We start from the raw sequence: 16088 nt of genomic DNA on the forward strand, positions 1-16088 counted from the left end.
CAACAGCCCAGCTTTTGCTATGATTAATAGATAATTGAAATGTCTTTAATTTGTTCTCCGTATTTTCTGTCACTATTGCTACATTCTTAGCCTTTATGAGGTGTGTGTGTTTGTGTGTGCGTGCGCATGCGCACGCAAAGGTGTGCTCACCTGTACACAAGCGTGGAGGTCAAAGGTCAGCTTTGAGTGTCTTCCTCTAGTGTCCTCCATGTTTCTTTATGAGTGTCTTGACAGATACTGTGGTAGTTTGAATGTAATCGGCCCCCGTAACCTCACAGGGAGCGGCATTGTTAGGAGGTGGGGCTTTGTTGGAGTAGATATGGCTCTGTTGGAGGAAGTGTGTCATTGTGGGGGTGGGCTTTGAGGTTTCCTGTGCTCAAGATACTACCTAGTGTCTCAGTTGACTTCCTATGGCCTACATATCAAGATATAACCAGCACCACATCTGTCTGCATGCCTCCGTGTTCCCGTCACGATGATAATGGACTGACTGAACCTCTGAAACTGTGAGCAAGCCACCCCAATTATATGTTTTCTTTGTAAGAGTTGCTGTGGTCCTGGTGTCTCACCACAGCAATAGAAACCCTGAGACAGAAGCCTGCCTGTGGTTATTATCTAAAGGGTCAAGATTTAATTACAAGGCAGGTGTGGAGGTGCCTGCCCATCATCCCAGCACTTGGGAGGCGGAGGCAGGAAGATCAGGAATTCAAAGTCATTTTCAGCTACACATTGAGTTCAAGGTCAGTGTATTGGTAATTTTTCTATTGCCGAGATAAAACATCATGACAAAGGCAATGTATAGAGAGAAGGGTTTATTTGGGTGTGTGGGTCCAGAGATGTAAGAGTCCATCCCAGTGGGGGAGGCATGGCAACAGGTAGGCATGATGGCTGGAGCAGCAAGCTAAGAGCTTATATTTTGAACTGCAAGCATGAAGGAGAGAGAGAGAGAGAGAGAGAGAGAGAGAGAGAGAGAGAGAGAACGAGAACTAACTGAGAACTACTTGAGGCTTTGAAACCTCAAAGCCTGCTCCCATTGACATACATTGTGCTTCCTCCATCAAAGACCACACCTCCTCTACCTCCCAAACAGCACCACCAACTGGGGAGCCAAGCCAAGCATCTGAGCCTATGGGGGAGATTCTCATTCAAGCTACCACAGACAGCTAGGCTACATGAGACCCTGTCTCAACAAACCTCCCCTCAAAAAATGATGAGTCCTAGAAAATGGAGCTGTCTTCTAGGTCAGACCCAGTGGTATGGGTCTTGTAATCCCAGCTGTTCAGCTAGGTTGAAGCAGGAGGACTGCAAATTCAAAGCCAGATTAGCAATTCATTGAGACTTTGTGTCTAAATAAATAAATAAATAAATAAATAAATAAATAACTGACTTTGCCTCCGGGCAGTGGTGGTGCCTGCCTTTAATCCCAGCACTTAGGAGGCAACGGTAGGCAGAGCTCTGTGAGTTTAAGGTCAGCCTGGTCTACAATGAAGAGTTCCAGGATAGCCAGAGCTGTTACACAGAGAAACCCTGTCTCAACAAACAAACAAACAAACAAAAAGCAAAAAAATGAGGGCTTGCTGAGGGAGGAGGGGGATTAGAGAGTTGGCTCAGCTGTTAAAGAGTGCTCACTGCTCTTGCAGAGGACCTGGGTTTGGTTACCAGCACCCACATCAGGCAGCTCACAACCACCTATAACTCCAGTTCCAGGGGCTCTGTTGCCCTCTTCTGGCCTCCAAGGGCACTTGCACACATGTGGTGCACATAAACACATGTGTGTGTGTGTGTGTATTCTTTGTTTTTTGAGACAGGATTTCTCTGTGTAGCCCTGGCTGTTCTAGAACTCACTCTGTAGACCAGGCTGTCCTTGAACTCAGATCTGCCTGCTTCCGCCTCTCAAATGCTGGGATTAAAGGTGTGTGCCACCACTGCCTAGCATAAATAGTACATTTTTTAAAGGGCTTGGGTTGTAGCTCAGAGATAGAGCTCTTGCCTAGCATGTGTGAGGCCCAGTGTTCAATCCCCACTACTTAAAAAATTAAAGCAATAAATAAAATGTGTTAAAAGATGTCTAGTTGGGGTGTGTGTGTGTGTGTGTGTGTGTGTGTATTCTGGGATGCTGCAATACATGCAGTTTGGGTCCTAGAAACATGACTTGGGTTGGTGATGGAATGAAGAAAGGATAGAGACATACAGACCCATGTCACAAGCTGGGGTCAGGTGACTGTGTGCTCTGTTGGAGCCATATTAACTACCACTGCAACCTGGAACCTTAGTGTATTTATTGTGTACAGCGCAGGGGGAGGGTTGGCGAGGCTCAATAGAAGGTCTCTGTATGGGAGAAGTCTCAGGCTGTAACATCCTGGAGGAGAAAGACTCAACAGCTAACTTTTGTACACCCTCATCACTTGCTCTCTCTCTCTCTCTCTCTCTCTCTCTCTCTCTCTCTCTCTCTCTCTCTCACACACACACACACACACACACACACACACACACACACACACGCCCCACTGAGGAAAACTTTGCCTCCCTCTGAGCCTAGCCCACATGGGAAATAGCTTTGACAATTTCCCATGGGTCCAAGGCCTTTGAGTCCTTGGGGTCCTTGGTATGGTCCTGCCCATGGGAACAACACAGATCACTCAGGACTTCCCTCACTCGAGGCTTTCTCTACTCCCTACTCTGGGATAATAGTTGATAGAACACATCAGCAAGTAAGAGTAATTTATGTTTGACAATGACTAGAATAAATCACTTTTTTGCTTTGTTCTTTTTTGTGTGTGTTTTTGAGACAAAATTTCTCTGTGTAACCACCCTTGCTGTCCTGGATCTCACTCTGTAGACTAGGCTAGCCTCAAACTCATAGAGATCTGCCTGTGTCTGCCTCCCAGGAGCTGGAATTAAAGGCATACACCACATCACTCAGAGATAAATAACTTTTATTATTAATAAAATATTTTATGGGCAAATAAATTTCTAAAGCTCCCAAGTTATAAAGAGAATCTAGTAGAGAATCAGGACATTTGGGCAATAAGAATTTGTTTAGGAATCCTGAGAGGTTGGTATAGGTTTTCATTTCATGTGAACATTGGGGTTTAGAAAATTTTATCAAACACGGTCCTTAATCTCACTGAGGGTTCCATCAATGTTTGTGAAAAAGAGTATAGTATTATTGTATCTTTATTTTTATTCTTATTCATGTGCATGTATGTGTCCACAGGGTCCACAGGGGCCAGAAGAGAGCATCAGATTCCCCGGAGCTGGAGTTACAATTGACTGCGAACTACCCAACATGGGTTTTGGGAACCAAACTCAGGGCCTCTGGTATGTGTTCTCAATTGCTGAGTCATCGCTCAGGTCCTCTGGTAGAGTAGTATGTGTTCTCAACTGCTGAGGCATCGCTCAGGTCCTCTGGTAGAGTAGTATGTGTTCTCAACTGCTGAGGCATCACTCAGGTCCTCTGGTAGAGTAGTATGTCATCTCAACTGCTGAGGCATCACTCAGGTCCTCTGGTAGAGTAGTATGTCATCTCAACTGCTGAGGCATCACTCAGGTCCTCTGGTAGAGTAGTATGTGTTCTCAACTGCTGAGGCATCACTCAGGTCCTCTGGTAGAGTAGTATGTCATCTCAACTGCTGAGGCATCACTCAGGTCCTCTGGAAGAGTAGTATGTCATCTCAACTGCTGAGGCATCACTCAGGTCCTCTGGAAGAGTAGTATGTCATCTCAACTGCTGAGGCATCACTCAGGTCCTCTGGTAGAGTAGTATGTGTTCTCAACTGCTGAGGCATCACTCAGGTCCTCTGGAAGAGTAGTATGTGTTCTCAACTGCTGAGGCATCTCTCCAGCCTCTAGTCTTAGCATATCTTGTCCGTGGCTCTCACCATAGGGAACCCAGCAAATTGTTTAAGAATAGGGACTCTACAGTAAACAGTGGTTTCAAGTTGAAGCTACCCAGTTACTAGCTAAATAATTGTGGGCCTGTTTGGGAACCTCTCTGATAACAGGCACGTGTGAGTAAATATTTTTATTCACTAATGGATTCTTGTGGCCTTACACGGTGTCTATTGTACAATAGGAACTTGGTATATTTTAATAACAAATGCATAATTATTAATACATAGCCAGTGCTCATTAAATAAGATGTTAAAACAAGTAGGCAAAAGAGTTCATTGGTCTCAGAATACTGGATGCGCTTCATATTCATATGGTCTATATTGTTTTTTCTAACCTCTTCATTATGCAGGACATTTGTCGCAGAGAAACCACAGTGCTGTGCTGGATGTGATGCAGCAAGAATAAGGATATGTATGCTCTGAACCTTGCCCTCAAAGACTTGATAATTTTCTAGTGTTAGACAACATAAACAGCAATAACTATAATTATAGGCAGTGCTAGAATTATATTAAACTGTATATTAAACACCTTATAAATTATGCAGTGCATATTTTTGAATTCAGAAGCAGGAGATACTGCTAGATGCAGTCACATAAAAATAGACACAGTAGGATGGTAGAGACGGCAGACAGTTAAGAGCACTTGCTGCTCTTGCAGGGGACCTGGGTTCAGTCCCAGTACGCTTCTCAGATAGCTCACAGCTACCTGTAACTCCAGTTTCAGGGAGATCCGGTGTGCTCTGCTAGCCTCCTCAGTCACTGTACACATGTGGTGCACATGGATGTACTCAGGCAACCCCACCTACAACTAAAAGAAAAAGAAACCTTTAAAAACATAAATATAATTGCAGACAGCCAAAAGCCGATGTGGCAGCTTTTCTAAGCAATGTCAGGAGCAGAATACTCATCTCTCCACCTTAATATGATTGCAATTTGTGAAGAGGGAGTGGGTGTCCATTACTTTCCCCGTGGCTTGTCCTTAGCTCTTCTTAGCACAGCGCTGGGGGGTTGGGGAAAGCTCTCATTTACTGCACCAGTGTGGACAGAGGGGAAGTGACCCATTCCTCTGTCACCTCCACCTCTCTTCTGAAGCACAGCGCTCCTCTGGTTGATGGACAGCAACGGGCCACCTGTCCGTTCCCAATCCAATAAAGAAAGGGATTTGGGAGAAAAGCAAGAAGCCTTCCCGATGGGCTTGGAAAGTAATTGCACAGAAGAAACCTGTGTGCCTGTTTCAGGACACATTTGCATTTGCAAAAATCAAGAATTTGCAAAGGCATATTCCCGAGAAGACGTGTGAAACCACCCAATTAAAAGAGGAGATGGCGAAGACAAAAACCAAAACTGGTTATATAATTTCATTTAATTGAAAGAGGACCAAAAAAATACATCAAAGCTGTAAATCTGTGTTTCCCTGGGGTCTCGATGGAATGATTCAGCTTTTTTAAGTAAGTGGGTCAGAAAACTGCTAATCCTGTAATGATTTTATTCAACTGCTCTCAGCTGGTAGATGTATTTCTTGCAGATCTAAAATTATGAGTATGTTAAAATTGTCAAAGTTTGGTGTTATTCCAACATCACGCTGCTTGGTTTATCAGCCACGAATATAGTATTTCTTGCCTGATTGTCCTCTCATGGCTGACTAACTTGGTATAGGATCCTCCGGGTCTTCTTTTTAAATAGTAAAATGTGACGAGCTTGCTTGTGGCTTGGTTCTGAAATTCTGCCTTCTGTTTTGGACTACCCTGGTGTATGACATCATATCACAGTCTTACAGAATGACGTCCAACAGGACAAACCTGTTGCCCCACACTACGAAGATGGACTTTGCACCGATAGACTGGTTTTGTGGAAACAGATCAAGCTTAAAAACAGGCACAAGCTAGAGTTAGCATGGGAAAGGCACCTTCTTCTCCAGTTGTGGGAAAGTGCACATAACATAAAATCGACTGCCCTGGCCATTCTGTGTGCCATTCAGTGACGTTTACTATACTCAAGTCTCTGTGTAACCACCCACACCACCATCCACCACCACTATCCATCACCATCCACCACCATCCACCACCATCCACCCACACAACTTGTTATCTCATAGACTGAACTCTACAACTGCTGTGGGATGGTCTGTATGTCAAATGTGTTGCTGATTGGTCAATGAATAAATCACTGATTGGTCAGTGGCCAGGCAGGAAGTATAGGCGGGACTAACAGAGAGGAGAATTGAGAGAATAGGAAGCTGGGTGAGGGAGACACTGCCAGCCGCCATCAGGACAAGGAAGATGTAAAGTACCGGTAAGCCACAAGCCACGTGGCAAGGTATAGATTAATAGAAATGGATTAATTTAAGCTGTAAGAACAGTTAGCAAGAAGCCTGCCACGGCCATACAGTTTGTAACCAATATAAGTCTCTGTGTTTACTTGGTCGGGTCTGAGCGGCTGTGGGACTGGCAGGTGAGAGAGTTTGTCCTGACTGTGGGCCAGACAGGAAAACTCCAGCTACATACAACCATTAAACAGCAACCCCCCATTTTTCTGGTGTTTTCTTCTATGGCTCTCCACCTTTTTGCCTTGAGGCGGGGTCTCATTTTTTTTTAAACATTTGTTTATTCAGTGTGTGTGTGTGTGTGTGTGTGTGTGTGTGTGTGTGTGTAATGTGTGTTATGTATGATGTGTGTAACATGTGTGTTGTGTATAGTGTGTGTGATGTGTGTGTAATGTGTGTATATTGTGTATGTGCATGGGGTGTATATGGTTTGTTGCGTATATACACATCATGTGTGTGGAGGTCAGAAGGCAACTTTTTTGGAAGTCAGTTCTCTTCATCTACCATGTGGGTCTCAGGGATTAAATCTAAATCAGCAGGTTTTAATATTTATTTAATATGTACATGGTGTTCTGCCTACATGTATGCCCGCACGACAGAAGAGGGCACCAGATCTCATTCTAGGTGGTTGTGAGCCATTTTGAGATTGATGGGAATTGAACTCAGGACCTCTGGAAGAGCAGCCCGTGCTCTTAACCTCTGAGCCATCTCTCCAGTCCTATGTTTTATTTTTTAAAGTTCATTATTATTCTTATGGATGTGAGTGTGTTTTCCCAGTATGAGTTACCACATGCATGCTGAGCCTCTGAAGACTAGAAGAGGGCTTCAGATCCTCTGAGACTGGAGTTACAGAGAGTTGGTAGCTGCCATGTGGGTGCTGGTATCAAACCTGGGTCCTCTGAAAGAGGAGCACGCTCTAACCACTGAGCAATCTTGCCTGCCCACCAGTCCTGCTTTCTGTAGGAACTGACTAGGAATTGACTGCTCTTGTGCCCTCATGTAAGTAGAATAACACAGTTTGTCCTCCCATGGCTGACTTGTTTTACTTGGTTCAACAACCTCAAGCTTCATGCCATTCATATGGAAGTGAGAATTCCCTTTTCCTTGTGGATTTTGGTTTGTTTTCCTTTTTTATTATTTTAAAATTATTTCTTGGGTGGGCGGTGGTGGCGCACACCTTTAATCCCAGCACTCGGGAGGCAGAGTCAGGCGGATCTCTGTGAGTTCGAGGCCAGCCTGGTCTACAGAGCGAGATCCAGGACAGGCACCAAAACTACACAGACAAACCCTGTCTCGAACACCACAAAAAAATTATTTCTTTTATTTTTGAGATTATAATTACGTCATCATTTCCCCCTTCATTTTCCTCCCTCCAAGCCCTCCCATATATCCCTCCTTGCTCTGTTTCAAATTCATGACCTCTTTTCTCATTAATTGTTGTTATATACACATATATACAACATATAAATACATAAATACACACACATATAACATATAAATATATATATATTTTACACACACACACACACACACACACATATATACATATATCCTGCTCAGTTTGTATACTGTTACTTGCATGTAGGTTTTCAGGGCTGACCATTTGTTATTTGGTGATTGTTAGTTTATTTGTTTGTTGAGACAAAGTCTCAACATGTAACCTTGCCTGGCCTGGAGCTCCCAGAGATCTGCCTAACTCTGCCTCTGAGTTCTGGCACTAAAAGCAAACACCACCTCACCCGGCTCTTTTTCATTGTCGTGGTTTTGCACTTTTGTTTAAAGGCTGAATAATATTTCATTCTATCTATCTATCTCTCTCTCTCTCTCTCTCTCTCTCTCTCTCTCTCTCTCTCTATATATATATATATATATATATATATATATATATATATATATATATATATATATACCATGAGATGTTTGTCTTGCATCCTTTGCTAGACACTGGATTTTTTTTTTTTTGTTGTTGTTCTTGTTGTTATTTCAGATAGTATAGATATGAACAAGGGGGTACAAATACTATCCCAATGCCTGCTTCCAGTTCTTCCGGGCATATGCCCAGGATGGCTGGATCACACAAGAATTCTATATTACTCTATTACTCTATTACTGTGTGTGTGTGTGTGTGTGTGTGTGTGTGTGTGTGTGTGTGTGTGTGTGTGTGAGAGAGAGAGAGAGAGAGAGAGAGACAGAGAGACAGAGAGACAGAGAGACAGAGAGACAGGGAGTACTCCAGCAGGCCAGAAGAGGTTATTGAATCCCCCTGGAGCAGGAATTGACAGGCTGTTATGACCCACCTGAGGTAAGCACTGGGCCCTGAACTTTGGTCCTCTGCAAGAGGAGCATGTGCTTTTAAGCACTGAGCCATCCCTCCAGCCATTGGCTGTCCTCTTTCTGTGTTCCTTCCTCTGATGCTAAGCACTTCAGTGTTTCCTACCAAGGTGAGACAAAGCCAGCATCCCACAGGTTCTGAGCGCCGACTACCCAGCAGCTTCACTATAGTCGGTTCGAGAGACTTCCTGGTATCAGCGCCACCATGACCGTGATGCCTGTGGGAGTGTTTCTCTTCCTGAGATTTATTGTCTACATCCAAAGGCATCCTCTTCGACTGTTGATTGACAGGGAGGGACCAGTAGGGAACAACACAGTTAGGTAATACATTCTGTGTTCTCAACTATCCCATCTAAGAATTCTGGGCCCATGACAGAGAGTGCCTCTTCTTCTCCCCTCCCCTCCTCCTCTCTCCTTTTCGTCTCCTCCTCCCTCCTCCTCCTCCTCCTCCTCCTCCTCCTCCTCCTCCTCCCTCCCTCCCCTTCTTCCCGCTCTCCTATTGTCCTTCCTCTGTCTATTATCCCAGTTGGCCTTGAAGCCCTAGACTCAAGAGATCCTCTAGCCTCAGTCTACCAAGTACCCAGGACTACAGGTGCATGCCACCACGTCCAGCTGAGGTTCTGCTGTGGTGTGACCTCGAGGGCTGGGGTGAAGGCTAAGGAAATCTGAGGATAAACAAGAGGTATGGCTGTGGGCGAGTCGCTGAACAGTAAGGACCAAGCATTCCAGGATACAGGATGGTGAAAGAAAACACGAGATGGAGCTGGGCAGAGCAGAGGACAGAAAGCTGACTTTCTTCTTTTCTTTCTTTCTTTTTTTTTGCTGCAAAATCAGGCTGTGTCCAGAGACAGCTGAAGCAGGGTGTTAGACCACTCACCCTTACACTTGTAATTACATACCAGTACATGATGTCAGGACGAGCTGATGGTGGAGAACCCCTCGCTGTGGCTAAGCCATGAGTAAGTAGACCTCAGAAAGCAAATGTGAGTGATGGGAGGGGTAGATCGCACCGTGTTATTTCACCAGAGGTGGTGATCAAGGGCTCTCCACCTGCGCGGAGAGGTCCGATGACATGTAAAGAGTACTCTTTGAAAATGCTGGCTGCCAGCTCAAGTCTTTCATTGACTTAACTCAGTCTGGGTTGCTCTTAAGAGTTAGTTTTGGTGGGGGGGGGGGCCCCGCGCGGGTTGGTGGCTGGGGAGAGATAACTCAGTTAAGAACACTGATTGCTTTTCCAGAGGATCCAGGTTCTAATCTCAGTATCTCCTCAACAGTTCGTAAATATCTCTAACTCCAGTTCCAGGGGACCTAGAGGAAGATAAGGCCTATGAGGCCGAGAGATGAGCCAACCTGGAGTCTGCCTGAGGGCCTAGCAACAGGCGATGTCAGAGGTCCTGATCGTGCCTAGCCAATGAGGGGCAACCATGCAATGTCACTGGATCAGGATGCAGCCTGGGTGCTGGGAGGAGGGTATGTATATAAGGCTCTTCCCATTGCTGAATAAATGAGTCTGCTGTTTGCCTTTTACCTGACTTCCAGTGTCTGTGCTGTTGATGTCACGCCTTCTCACCCCCTTCCCTGAGGGAGCCGTTAGGACCCAACACCCTCCTTGGCATCCGTGGGCACCAGGCATGCATGTGGTGTATAGACATACATCCAGGCAAAACACATCGGTACACATAAAATAAAATAATACAATTTTTTAAACATTTAAAAAAATTAGTTGCCAGGTGGTGGTGGTGGTGCATGCCTTTAATCTCAACACATGGGAAGACAGAGACAGGTGGATCTTGTGAGTTCGAGGCCAGCCTGGTCTAACAGAGTGAGTTCCAAGACAGTCAGGACTATGCAAAGAAACCCTGTCTGGAAAAAACAAACAAGCAGAAAAATTAAAAAGAATTGGTTTGGTTGGCTGGGATGTGGCTTAAATAGGCTGATGTAAATATGGTTCTGGGGAGCATCCAAATGTGAATGAATGACAGGCAAATGAGCTTATCACTTACAGTTAACCATAAAAGCAAAACTTAATCTGGGTTAGCCGGATTTCACTTGCTCTGTTGGCTATTTACCTACCTACAGCCACAATAGCCGCAGGATCTTCCTGTGCCCTGCTGAACATTCAGGGCATTATGGCGGCAGTTTTTTTTGTTTTTTTTTTTTTGTTTTGTTTTTTTTGGTTTTTCGAGACAGGGTTTCTCTGTGTAGCTTTGTGCCTTTCCTGGAACTCACTTGGTAGCCCAGGCTGGCCTCGAACTCACAGAGATCCGCCTGACTCTGCCTCCCGAGTGCTGGGATTAAAGGTGTGCGCCACCACCGCCCGGCTGGCGGCAGTTTCTTTGGGACATCCAGAACCAGGGCCAGAAGGTTTGGTTTGACTATGGCACGTTTCGAAGGCTGCAGTGTGACATGGACGACAGCTGCTGGCTGATGAGACGACCCTGCAGGTGAGACCACTCCACTTGCTGTCGGAGCCTCATAACCTAAGTGCAGTCCCTGGAACTCGGGTAAAGGTGGAAGGAAGGAGCTGACACCTTGCTGTCCTCCGACCTCCACACGTGCACAGTATTGTGTATGCACACCCCCTCCACCCCACATACACACAGAGCAATAAAATTAAAACACGAGAAAACAGCTCCCGGGCTGGAAAGATGGCTCAGCATGTAAGAGTACTTCCTGTTCTTTCAGAAGAACATGGAGTGGTTCACAACCTCATGTAATGCTCTTTAGCTTCAGGCACCTGTCACCCTCTTCCGGCCTCTGTGGACAACTGCATCCATACGCACTCATGTGCACACATTGTACACAGAAATAAATTATAATAGTATATAATTCATTTATATAATACTATTTACATATAATACTATTTACAATAATTTATATATTTATAATATATTAATTATTTGTAATTAATTATGAATAATTAATAATATATTGATTCTTTATAATTAATATAGTAATATATTTATAATGTTAATAATTTATAATATATATTAAAGACAGCTGAAACAAATTTTGCCCATAAGAAACAAAGCCATGGCCATCTCCTAAAGATAGAGAAACTTTGCTATGTTGATTCCAACTGGAAAAGATTAAAAAATACTCTGCCCACACAGGTCTCAGCCATCAATCTTACATTCATTTCTCTCTTGACATCCTGGGTAACCAGGGCCCTGTTATAGGAAGTTACAGATGTAAGAGCCAAAGGCAAAGGACTGGGAAAAAAATTATCAAGGAAGTAACTCGAGTAGGGGGCTGGATAGGATATGTATAAGCTGGCAAGTTTTTACAGAGTCTAAAACTCAAAACTTGTGTACTCAGTGTTCCTCGCTTTTCTTACTTTTGGTATTTTCTTTGTTTACTGGTGAATTTCCTTTTGAAAATTACAGACAATCTCATTTTTGCTAGAGGCAACAGGGAGATTGAATTTCATGACTGATTCTAGGCAGTGTTTGCAAGGAGAGATGTGCTGGCCTTTGCTTGCTGGGGGATTTCTTTATCTGTTCAAATGAACATTGTCAAATCACTAAAGATGCAGAGTTGCAGTAGGAAACGCCACACAGAGCTGCTGTCACAAGAATGAAAAATGTCAGCAATTTTGGCATCCTAAGAATTGAAATGTAGCCAGGTGTGGCTGTCCACACCTTTAAGCCAAGTACTTGGGAGGCAGAAACAGGAGGATTGCTGTGCATTTGAGGCCAGCCTTGTCTACATCGAGAGTTCCTGACCAGCCAGGGTTACGTGGTAACACCCTGTCTCAAAACAAAACAAAAAACAGATCTATAATGACACAATCTTTAGGCCAATCAGCTTCTTCATCACACTGTACCAGGGTGGGGGGGCACTGAAAACATTTCTTCTAAAGTCAGGAACCAAGCGAGGGTGTGCGCTCTCTCTACTCTTACTCAGTATAATGATTTAATTCCCACACCAAAGCAATAAGACGGGAGAACAAATAAAGAGTCAAGAGTAGGGGGGTAAGAAGCTAGAACATTCCTTACATAGATGAGAAGGTTCTGTACTTCAAAGACTCCACCAGAAAACATGGAGAGATCTCATAAACATTTTCTGCGAAGTAGGGGGTTACAAAATCAACTTCTAAAAACCACTAGTTTTGCAGGGTGGTGATGCTACACACACACACACACACACACACACACACACACACACACACACACACCGCTCATAAAACCAAACAGCAAAGGAAGAACAAACGGCTAATACTGAATGAATCGAGGACATGTCTGCTCCAAGGCGTGGTTGAGGAGAGGGTTTTATGGTAGATATGAGGGAGAGCACAGTCAGACGTGCCTGGAGGAGTCCAGAGCAGGGAGAGAGAGCAGTGGACTAAACATGGCCAGTAGACTGAACCAGGGCATAAGAGGAGAGAGAGAGGAAGAGAAGAGAGAGAGCAAAGGAGACCTAGAAAGAGGATAGAGATGGAAAGAGCAAAGAGCGAGAGGACAAGCAAACCAAGATGGCAGAGAAAGTACCTGGCTGAAATGAGGAATGAGAAGCCCTCTGGTATGCTAACAGGTACCACAGTTGGCCATTTGCCCCAGTTTCTTTGGGACCTGATGAATACATACCTGAAAAAAAATGTTTGGCTTCCCTAGACATCAGAAAAATACAAATCATAACTACTCCAAGATTCCACCTCACCCAAGCCATAATAGCTCTCATCAGGAAAACAATCACTCTATGGTGGTAGCACACACCTTTAACACACACCTCCCAACATTCAGGGAGGGGGGGTAGAAGCAGGCAGATCTCTGTGAGTTCAAGGCCTGGTCTACACAGTGAGTTCCAGGACAGCCAGAGCTACACAGAGAAACCCTGTCTCAAAAAACAAAACAAACAAAAAAGAAACCTAAAACCTCCATGTGAGAGTCTCCTTAAGTATTACACCTCCAACATCCCCTCCCAGTAAAGCAGACTTAAAGAGTTCCAGATATGGGGCCAAAACATACAGATTTTCACCGTATTTCTCAACTGTTTAATCTTCTGGGGCTTGAAGTCAGTTGTCACTGTGAGCAGATCCTCATGTCAGCTGTCAGTCACTGTGAGCAGATCCTCCATGTCAGCTGTCAGTCACTGTGAGCAGATCTCCTGCTCTTTTTCCACCTGAAATTAAATGACAAGCCAAAAAAAAAAATGAGTTAAAGGTCAACATGAGCAATTAAGGAAACCCTGTTTTATTTTTTAAAGGAAAGGGAGAGAGAGAAATAAGCAAAAATGGAGCTCGGGCTGTGACTTGGTGGTAGACCACTCAACTACTGTGGGTGAGGCCCTAGGTTCCGTTCCTAGTACCAGAAAAATAAATAAAATACATAACTGACAAGTGCTGGCAAGGATGCAGGAGAAAAACGAATGCTTACACACTGGAATGTAAGGGATTCCAGCCACTGTGGGAATTATCACAGAGATTCCTCCAAAAAACTGAACATAGAACAGTAATATTCAGCCATAACACTCCTGGATTTATCCCTGAAGACATCAAGAGCCACCATACTGTAGAGATGGCCACACATACCCACAGCCCTACTCACAATAGCCAAGTTATAGAATCAGCCCAAGCACCCATTAATGGATGAGTCAAAAAAAAAAAATACAAGCTGGGCAGCGGTGGCGCATGCCTTTAATCCTAGCACTCAGGAGACAGAGGCAGGCAGATCTCAGTGAGTTCGAGGCCAGCCTGGGCTACAGAATGAGTTCCAGGACAACCAGGGCTACACAGAGAAACCCTGTCTCGAAAAAACAAAACAAGAGAGAGCCAGCCTATAAGCACAGGCAAGTCCCTATGTTGGATCCCCAGCACTAGAGAAAAAAGGCATGTGAGTGGATGCCAGCTATCAGGAAAGAGATGCTGAGCAGGAAGGAGGAAGCACCAGTGAGAGCAGGAGAGTGAATTAGGTCCCTTCCTGTTGCTGTGATGAAAGTGTAGTCAAGTGTTCCTGGAGTTGTATCCATGCCAGTGGATGTCCACACGCTCCAGAAGAGAATTTGACATCGCTGCTGCTGTTGTTGCTGTTATAGCAGTGGCGGCCACTGCTGCTACTGTTTCTGGGACTACCATTTCATAATTGGTTACTACAGCTAGCACAGTGGAGACCCTGGCAGCAAAGGTAGCTACCACGGTTAGTTAATTTTTCATTCTATTGGGCATGATAAATTTAATTCAATAGTTATATACATTTTGATTGGCTTTGAAAATTATAAATTTATAAACTCAAGTTCCATTTGCTTTTGATATACCATCTTACAAGGACTCCAATTTGCACTAAGGCTCGTTAAGGAAGGGAATGGCTCAGTTGTCTTTAGCCTACTGGCTATGGGTGGGTTAGGACTTCTGTTGGTCTTTTCTGTGTCAAACACACAGATTGCAAGCCCAGCACCACTTTGAGATCTTTGGCAGCAGTTAACTCTGCCTCTCACACATGATTGAGCCTGTATGGTAATGAGTATTCAGAGATGGGTAATGCCTGGGGTACGCTCACCAACACCAACCTAAGACAGAGCACCTGTGTGGCCTGGGCAGGTGTCTCCATGATGGGTAAGGTGACCTGCTGACGTCCCATGCAACCTAAGTCAGAAGCTCATTTATTAGTAAAAGGGGGACCTGTAGGGCCCTGGCCCCCGTTTTGGGTAATTGTTGCCTTGCTTACTGACCTTGAGCTTGACGTCCTCCCTATGCTAATTCCCTGCCGGGTTCCACCATCCTGAATGCTTAAGGGAAGTTCTTTGTCTGTGTATTCTGCATAATGGGCATTAACAGCTTAGATGCAAGATTGTAAAACATCAGTAGTGAACTTCTGCCCTCCAGGGTTCTCCCATTGTGCTGTAAGCCTGTATTTAAGACCTCCTCCCTCCTTCAATAAATGGCATTTGGAAAAAAAATTAAAATTATATTCAGAATTATCTTAAAAAATAATTAAATAATTAAAAAAAAAGAAAATGCTCATCTGGGCTTCGGGTTTTGGAGGGTCAGAGTCCATGATGATAGCACAAAGCTGGGGCGGTAGGAACAGGATTCTGGGGGCTCACATCTCATGCGTGAGGCTTTGAAACTTCAGAGCCTGCCTCCAGGGATGCACTTCCTACAGCAGGGATATGTTTTCTAAACCTCCCCAAACAGTGCTACCAATTGGGACCCAAGTGTTCAAAGGCCAGAGCCTAGGGGACATCTCATTCCAACCACCACAGAGGGTGAGTGTGACCCAGGTACATTATATGTACATCTGAAAATGTTACAGTGAAGCCTATTATTTTTGCACAATTGACATATGCTTTAAAAACTTGGTATTCGTGGGTTCTGGGTATAGCTCAGTGGAGGAATGCATGAGGACCGAGTTCATCTCTCCAGAACTCTCCCTGCAAAAATCCAAGGGGTACAAAGTCCTGTTGTTGTTTTTTTTTTTAACCTCTTTCCCAACTATCCATGGTAGACTTTTGCTTCTTTTAGGAAGCTTGAATATGATTTTGCCACTAATGTATGCAGTATCAATTATCCATTTGCACACAGCTCTGTGTGGGTGAGTTCTAGG

General features: G+C 44.4%; 1 long non-coding RNA gene across 1 annotated transcript; it reads left to right on the top strand.

The window, feature by feature from the left end:
* Nucleotides 1-3090: 3090 nt before the first annotated feature.
* LOC128120588 (uncharacterized) lies at nt 3091-10079 on the top strand. The gene is made up of 3 exons (XR_008221903.1): nt 3091-5341; nt 9382-9506; nt 9845-10079. It is a non-coding gene; the product is annotated as an uncharacterized LOC128120588 (long non-coding RNA).
* Nucleotides 10080-16088: the final 6009 nt, after the last annotated feature.

Source organism: Peromyscus californicus, unplaced genomic scaffold (assembly GCF_007827085.1).
Source record: "Peromyscus californicus insignis strain IS unplaced genomic scaffold, ASM782708v3 Scaffold_2__1_contigs__length_46816999, whole genome shotgun sequence".
In the NCBI taxonomy this organism is placed as follows: Eukaryota; Metazoa; Chordata; class Mammalia; order Rodentia; family Cricetidae; genus Peromyscus; species Peromyscus californicus.